This window comes from Poecilia latipinna, unplaced genomic scaffold, assembly GCF_001443285.1.
Source record: "Poecilia latipinna isolate Pla-1442-1.1 unplaced genomic scaffold, P_latipinna-1.0 Scaffold1011, whole genome shotgun sequence".
NCBI lineage: Eukaryota > Metazoa > Chordata > Actinopteri > Cyprinodontiformes > Poeciliidae > Poecilia > Poecilia latipinna.
In genome coordinates, this window is record NW_015113627.1 from 33,062 (window position 1) to 41,194 (window position 8,133).

The following is an 8,133-nucleotide window of genomic DNA, read 5'->3' on the forward strand; positions in this document are numbered from 1 at the left end:
TCTCGTGGCCTGTAGGAAATAAAAATAATTTTGCCCAGGATTGTTGTAGAGAAGTGGTTTTCTTTGCCCCGTTATTGATATCAGAAGGACTTTCTTCAGGCAAAAGACGCAGGCGAGGCTGGAAGACGAGAAGCTGCGTGGTTCTGAATGGTGCGCCATGTTTTTATGTCCTTCCTTTACTGATGCTTATGTGTATCTCAAACTGATAAAATCTAGTTTAACTCTATAATAGTTCCACCTTCCCAAGAAATGAGTCATCCCAGCAGTTTCCCTGGTAATGCAACGAGGCCATACCGCTGTTCACGTCGGGTCATCGAATGGCTGACCTGGAGGATACATTTTCTCTCTTAGCTCACCTTCGCTAATTTCCTCCTACGTAGAATACCCGATGAGACATGAATAATTAGATCTGCTTAACGCTCTGAAGGCATTCTAATCAAAAGCAGCGAAGTTGGACCCAGGTTCTGGTTCAAACGAGTCAAAACGAGAAACGCACGCAGCAAACGCTTTAATAGGCTTATAACTGCTTTAAAAAACGAGAAGGAAAAAAAAATACCATCTTGTTCTTCGAAGTGCCAAGGATTACTGCCTTAGCCTTCATTCTTTTGTGTGCGTAAGCTGCTTAACCTGAGGCTTTAAGCAAAAGTGGTCACCCCTGCAACGGGCATTTGCATAAAACCGAGCTTCGAAAAAACATTTTCCCTTTTGCATTTTTCACTGTTAACTGTAAAATTGTGTTGCGAACCCCCAGACAAATCAGTAAACTTAAAAAAAAAAAAAAAAAAAAATTAATGCAATATCCTGCTTAACTTGGAGATTAAAGCACAATTCTCTGATTTCATTACAGTAATTAGAGAAGCTGCAGTGAACATTTGTCTTACTATAAGCGAGGGACTGGTTGGTGCATACGTGTTGGAGCTGTTATGGGATGCTTTCACACACAACCTCCTATGAACCAACCAAAGAGCTTTTCTCAGCGCTTCGTGCTGCGCTGGTTTCAGAGGCAGAACTGATGCCGCATGGTAGAGGTGAGCATTTATCGTATCGCTTGTCGTTTATCGTGGACACGTTTCTTATCACTGTGAGGATTTTGATTCATCGTTGTCAAGATAAAGTCCTATAAATGAAGTTTAAAAACTGTAAACAACTGTGTCGCCGGAATTGTTACTTTTACTATTTTCTCCGCTGTTTGTTCAATGAGCGAATCCAATATCCATAAATTAGAAAATAGGATTAAATGCAGCTTAGTGATAAAAATCACACTTTTTTATGTGACTGGTGTCTGAAAGAAGCTTATTGCAGATGGGAATTTTATTGGATTTGTTTTTGTGTTTTTGGTGATATTAATGCAATCACATCCATACAGCTACCTAAAAAATAAAAAATGAAAAAGGCAATAAATAGTTCTTATCAGCATTTCCATCATTATCACAGGTGACAAAATATATACATAATCTACAAGTAGAAAAATCCAGTATATTATGTATGTTGTGTAATAATCTGCTATGTTTTCAGTGGTACATTTTGAGTTTCTGCATCATACACTACATTCCTGAACATATTCAGTATTCTGGCATTTTAAAAACGCGCTCCGCACTCTGACCTTTACTCAGCTTATGTCTCTCTTTTTTCTCGCTTCTGCTTTTCCTCTGACTCACGGCTCATTGTACTTCTCCTACTCAGTGGAGCTGTTTGCTTGCTGTCCTTGTCTCCCCCCCCCCAACACTCCCTCCCCACACACACACACACACACACACCCCTCCCCTTACCCTTTGCTTCCACCCACGCGTCTCTTCATCCATCCTCTCAGAGAACAATGCAGAGCTTAGCTAACGACTTTAATTACTATAACTTCGAATTGTTGAAATATGCGCCAGAGAGGAAATGCAAAGCAGATTAAGGAGCTGTACGTTTCATATCTATTTATCAATTATGTTGGGACTTTGGTCCGAAAACAACCGATACAAAAGTTTAGCTGCCCAAACTTTTGCATCACTGCCTGTCCGTGAACACATATGGGACCAACGCGGGGGGCATCTGCCACTTATGCACATGTTTGAACCCAAGCTAACCCCCATGGCTACCGACCTTTTGGCTCGTCCTGATTGGCCCGTACGGCTGCAGTGACCCCCGATTGACTCTCCCCCGTGGATTTTCATTGGCCGTGCGCCCCCGGAACGGTGATGTCGATGCCGTTAGCTAGTTGCGGTAGATATGGCTTCGAGATAAACGCTAAAGTGGGCAAGAAGGGGAAATGCAGAATGACATGCATGTCAGCCACTGTGAGGTTCAACAACACTCAAAGAGAGGTGATTTTCTAATCGATCTAGAGTTTATGTTTGGCTGAAAACAACTGTGAGGTTAATGTAATTTCTTCCAATGGTTTTATCCAGCCAACTGCTCAGCTCCCAATCACCGGGACGTATAAATGCCTTAAGAGAAAGTGAGAAAGATGAAAAACAGCTAGAGGGAATATTAGACCGTCATAAACGAATCCCCACCTCACCTCGCAAGTGTAGGGTCAAAGGGCCTGTTACCAACAATAACTCCTACCAGATTATGTCTTTGCTCTTAATTTCTCTAGGTCCTCTAGGTTTATTTTGGTAGTCCGTTAGAGCATGGCCCCAACTGGTCACCAAATATTGACGGATAAAGCTACAAATTAACGGTGACCAATTGGAGGCTCACTCAAATCAAAAGGTTAACGCTGAGAGAGCTCAGGACAATATGGACCCAATCTGTTGGAGAGTCAGCCTCTGCTAATTGATGAGTAAGCTAATTGTTTTGCAGGAAATTTCACGTTTAGAACAGGCGTCCAAAGACGGACAAAAAGTGCGTACAACCCATAAACACTTTGACCTTTTGTAACATTACATCTATTAGAGCGACACATAATTTCCAAGATGCTTTGCGAGAGCAAATATGACTAGTATGGCATGACGACATACTCAACCCCCTTGCCACCTTTTGCTAGTTGCATGCCGCAAAATGTGGCTCGACATCCAGTTTTTGCTGATTTTAATAACCGCTACTTTCTCCTCTATTACGATAAGAAAACTATAAATCAAGTACAGCTCCTGGCCTGTTCTCTGTTTTATGAGTGACAGTCAGAAGACAGTATTAGTTTGAGCACCACTGCCAGCTCCGATGTAGCAATAGGCTGTAAAGGAGGTGTTGACATAGTAATTATGAAAGCAATTATAAAGGCACTCTGTGAAACCATAAGAATGAAGCAATCTTTCATCCTTGGGGGGAGAGAAATTCCTGTTAAATCAAGTGTGCATGAATAACGTATTCGTTATCCTTCATGAAAACACAGATGTTGCTATTGTCGTGCACGTTACGGCACAGACAGCTTTCTGTCTAACAGTACGCATTTTGAGCAAAGAATAATAGGGAGTACTTGTGTGACTTTTAAGCCGTCATGAACTTAGCTCAAGCAAACAAAGTGGAATCGATGGATAAAATAAAGCGTCGCTTCAACCAGCAAAGTGAGATGAGTAATGGATTTCTGTTCCTGCATGCTCTTCCTATCTCATGCCAACTTCTGGGTGACTTTTCTCTCCTCTTCCTGCTGCTGAGTCATCTCCCGAATCCCCCTGCCTTGTCCACTTTCTTACACTGCCTACCCTCATCCCATTTTTTTGTTTTTTTTGCCTTCTCTTTAATAAATTATGACATCTAATTATTCTTCTAAAGGCTACTCAATGAAGCCGTTATCGAAGCAAAACTGGAATTTGTCTTCATCTTCTCGCCGGCGCTGCGGTCTGCCGTCCCTCCAGCAGAGGCGCTGTCAGGATCCACAAGGTTCATCCCACTTCTGAGATGGTTCATATTTGATTGAGCAGTAACTACACGGTGTTTATGGGATCATTTTTGTCTCAGAATAAATATTTTGGATTCAAACAATAGCTGCGGCCTTCTTTGTGAATGTGGCATTTTTGTCTAAATAGCTCACATAGTAAATCTATTCTTATGGGTTCAGCATATTTGCATGAATGTTTTCCTACATGAATGATGTGTTTTGTTTTTTTGTTTTTTTTTTCAGTTTTGAAAGTCTAGAACCCCACCTCACCATAATCATCTATCATCATTAGCGTTAAGCATCAGTTACTGATGTAAAGCACAATAATGTGAACCTGTCTTATTTGAGGAGTTTTTTTTTTTTTAATCTGAGAAGATCTTTTGACTAGCAGTATTTTAAGAAAAATATAGAATTAGTTTATTTGGAGCTGTCTAATTGTATGCATCACTCCACTTTTATATACATTTACACTTTTTCTTTCTTTTTTTTTTTTACAAACCACATTTTGACATTTTTTAGGGTTTTTTTTTTTGTCGAGCAAGTAAAAATAAAACATTTCCAAAAAAAAAATTTCATTAAAATTTCCACTTTTTCAGCAATTATGTGGCCTGTGAGTTCTATCAACGTAAAAAGATTTACTCACCTAAACAGAAAAATTTAAGATCAGACAACAATTAAAACTGAATGCTAATTCAGCCGACAAATTCAATTAATACCAAACCGTACAATCAACGTTTCCTTTTTTTGTGCTGCAAATTCAAAGTCACTATCCTTATTCCAATTGTTGTCTTTTGTGAACCTTCAGAACTCCCCAAAAAGTCTCTAAAACCGTACAATCGTGTTGTATTTATTCGACGTTTCACCATGAGTTGAACCCCTGCCATAATTGACAGCGAGTGTGTGTGAATCAATTAAACTAGAGAGAACATAGATGCTTTTCACAGCTCCAACAAACCATCCACTCCTCTAATCTGTCACGTTTCGAAACGCTCCACAATTATTCCTCTGTCGCCAAAGATTACAGCCGACAGGATTTAATTCAAACGTCCCCGAGACACACCTCTGTAAGCCTTTAAGTAAACAGCGCGTCCGTAAACACGATCCAGCAAACCCCACAGGAAGCGGTGATGGCATCGCTTCCTGAGGATGACTATAGAGCGAAACGACAACTGCGGGAAGCGAAAACCAAACGTATGGGGTACAACTCACCTTCTTGGCTGCTGTTCCTTCAGTAAAGGAACACAAGATGATTACTAAAACCGCAAAGCGAAAATGTTTTCAGTGAGACGATGAATACTAATATCTCTGGGGCCTCGCATCCGAGGTGTTTACCCCGCAGCTACAAATTTGTAATTATATTTGGGGGAATTAGCAGAACGAGCAGAGACCCTGGGCACTAATTAAAAATAACGGCTTGTTTTGGGGATTTCTCACAACCGAGACGCAACTCTCAAGGCTCGCGCCTGTATTTAGTGCATTTATCGATCTTTTCTTAAGCATCAGATACACACAAAGATGCAGCATGTAACCTGCAGCTTCCGTTTGAGTCATCCACTGGAAGGAAGCAGACAGGACAAATGTTGACCTGGAAGGGGGAAGAGGACGACGGGCTCATGGAACGAGTCACGTCATGAAAGAGCCACTCTGGGAATCAAAGGAAACAGAGGAAGTAGGAATGTTGGCTGTAAAGGGAACTGTATGTTTAGACTAAAGGTCGTCAAATAGGTCTGTATCTTTGTTTGCTTCAAACATATATACTTTACTGCTTGAACTCCAAAGTGTCCAGATAGTCCAAACAATCTTTGCCCATCTCCAGTATTGGAGAGTACGCTCACGGTTTCTTCCTGATAGATGATTATAGAAGCAAAACTGCTACAGCCTTTCCCTTCCAGCAAGATCATTTTTTCCAAATTCTTGGTTATGAGAAATTTGTCGAGATGTGTTTATGGGAATACTTGATGTTCTGTCAGGACAGCAGTTTGGGGTCAAACGCTGAGATGAAAAAAACCTGGCTCACTGTTTCCTCTCTAATTAATCCCAAACGTCAATCGGGATCCTCCACTCCCAACCCTCTCTGTGTTTCATATCTTTAAGGGTCTTACTTTATGCACAAGATATGAGGGCTAACCTCTCAGAAGCAACCCCAACCACATATTGAATTGCATTTAGTGATGTAAGGTTTGGATGAAGTTCCTTGGCCATGGAAAATCCTTCCATAAAGTCCCGTATGCACTGTTGATCTAATCTGATGGCCGTCCAAAGTTTGGAGGTCGGTAGCTACTGACTCTGTAGATGATTGGCAACTTTTGCACACTATCCTCCTCATCATCATCCTGGCACTCTGGCTGAGTTGCTGTTGTTCCCAGTTGATAATGGAATGGTTAGCAAAGGATATCTTACAAATGGGGGCAATGCGCAGGCGGCATGCTCTCAGTGTGCCACGTTTTAATTGACTTAACTCTCCAGAGAGGCCTGGTCTTTAGCCTCTCTGGGGTTTGTACAGTAGGAGCAGTTTTTACACTCAGCTTCTTGATTTTATATACCTTTGTTAGAAAGCTAGAAACTGCTGATCAGGCCCAAAGTCTGGGTGTAGTGATGGACTCTGACTTGACCCTTCAGAGCCACATAAAGACAGTTATGAAATCAGCCTTCTATCGCCTGAAGAACATTTCTACAATCAACTGACTAAGACCTGGAGAAACTCATCCAGGCTTTTATCTTTAGTCGCATTGATTTGCATCCCAAAGTGTCAAATCCCTGAATGAATTAGCATCACAATACATTACAGATCTCCTCTTGTTGTGCCAACCTTCCAGACCAACATTCAGCTTCTGTGCACCACAAATCTGGAACAAACTTCCAGAAAACTTGCAAAACAGCCAAAACAACGAGTTCCTTTAAATCTGGACTAAAAACCCAGCTGTTTAGAGTTGGCTCAGACCCATAATCACTGGAACATTGACCATCATATTTGATGATGATCATTTTTATGATGGCACTCGAAAATATTTAAGATTCTGTTACTGGTTTCTCAACTGATGACTATATTATGTTTTTACGACTTTTTATTTTGCGACTTTATGATGTGAAGCACGTTGAATTGCCTCGTTACCTTGTGCTATGCAAATAAACATGACTTGACTTGTTTATTGACGTGACTGTCACTCCTAATGGGGTTGCATTTATAAATTCAATACTTTTGGCAGCGTAGTATACGTATTAAACAACACAGAGTCATGGCACACAAATTTTCAGTCTCTCAGTTTAAGGTAAACAGCTACGTGTTGTAGACAAGTAAAAATACAACACTCCTCCTCTGAGCCCCTCTGCAATTTAAAATCTTAGTCATACCACACCAAAGGCTGTTGTAGCCCCTCCTCCACGTTAAATGCCCTTAGGCAGTTTCCCTCCTTTTTCATTTTTTTTCTTGGATGTTTTTTTCAAGGTACTGATTAAGTCTACTGATACTGTGACAAGTGAGGAAACCATCCGGCTTGACTTCGTCGATCTGCCCGATTCATACGTGCATCACGTTGAACTCGATTGGCCTCACAAAGCCTCTTTTACCCATCCATCCATCCATCCATCCATCCATCCGTCTCACACACTCCACCTCCCTGTCACTCAGTCACTTATGGACAGACAGGCTCCTCTGAATATAGATGTCGCTCCTTGTCAGCTTTTTTTTTTGTTTTTTTCATCCCACACTTCATAGACTGCCAAAGATCCGCTGTTCCTGAGTTTCCCAGAATACTTCTGAACGACACGCGCTGTCCAACGCGCCACGTCTGCTGCTGACAAATCTGGCAGCGTCCCGCTCCCGATCATCTGCTCATATCATCTCCCTCTCAGGCAAGACCCTTTCTGTTTTAGCTATTTCTCTCTCTCTCTCTCTCTCTCTCTCTCTCTCCAAACATTTAAACACTACATTTTCTTTTCTTTTTTTTCTTTTTTTTGTTGTTGCTGTATTTTTCCTTCTATGGAAAAAGATTTTTTTTTTCGTGTTACCCTTGATCCAAATCACAGCCTGCCTGGTGACTAGAAACTGATTCACAGAAGAAACTGAGGGGAGAAATTCAACTGTCGGCATCTTGTCGCAAGCTGTACAACACCTTAAGTAGAATTTATTTATTTAACTAATAAACTGTATTTGTTTAAATCCACTCCTGGGCGTAATGACGGTTTTAGGTCTTGATTAAACAAATGAATGAATCTGGAGGGAATATCTGGGTAATGCCAATGGGACCTTCCTGATGAAATAATTTGAGCTCAACAAATAAGAGGAATCTTCAAAAGGAAAAAAAAAAAATAAATAAATAAATAAATAA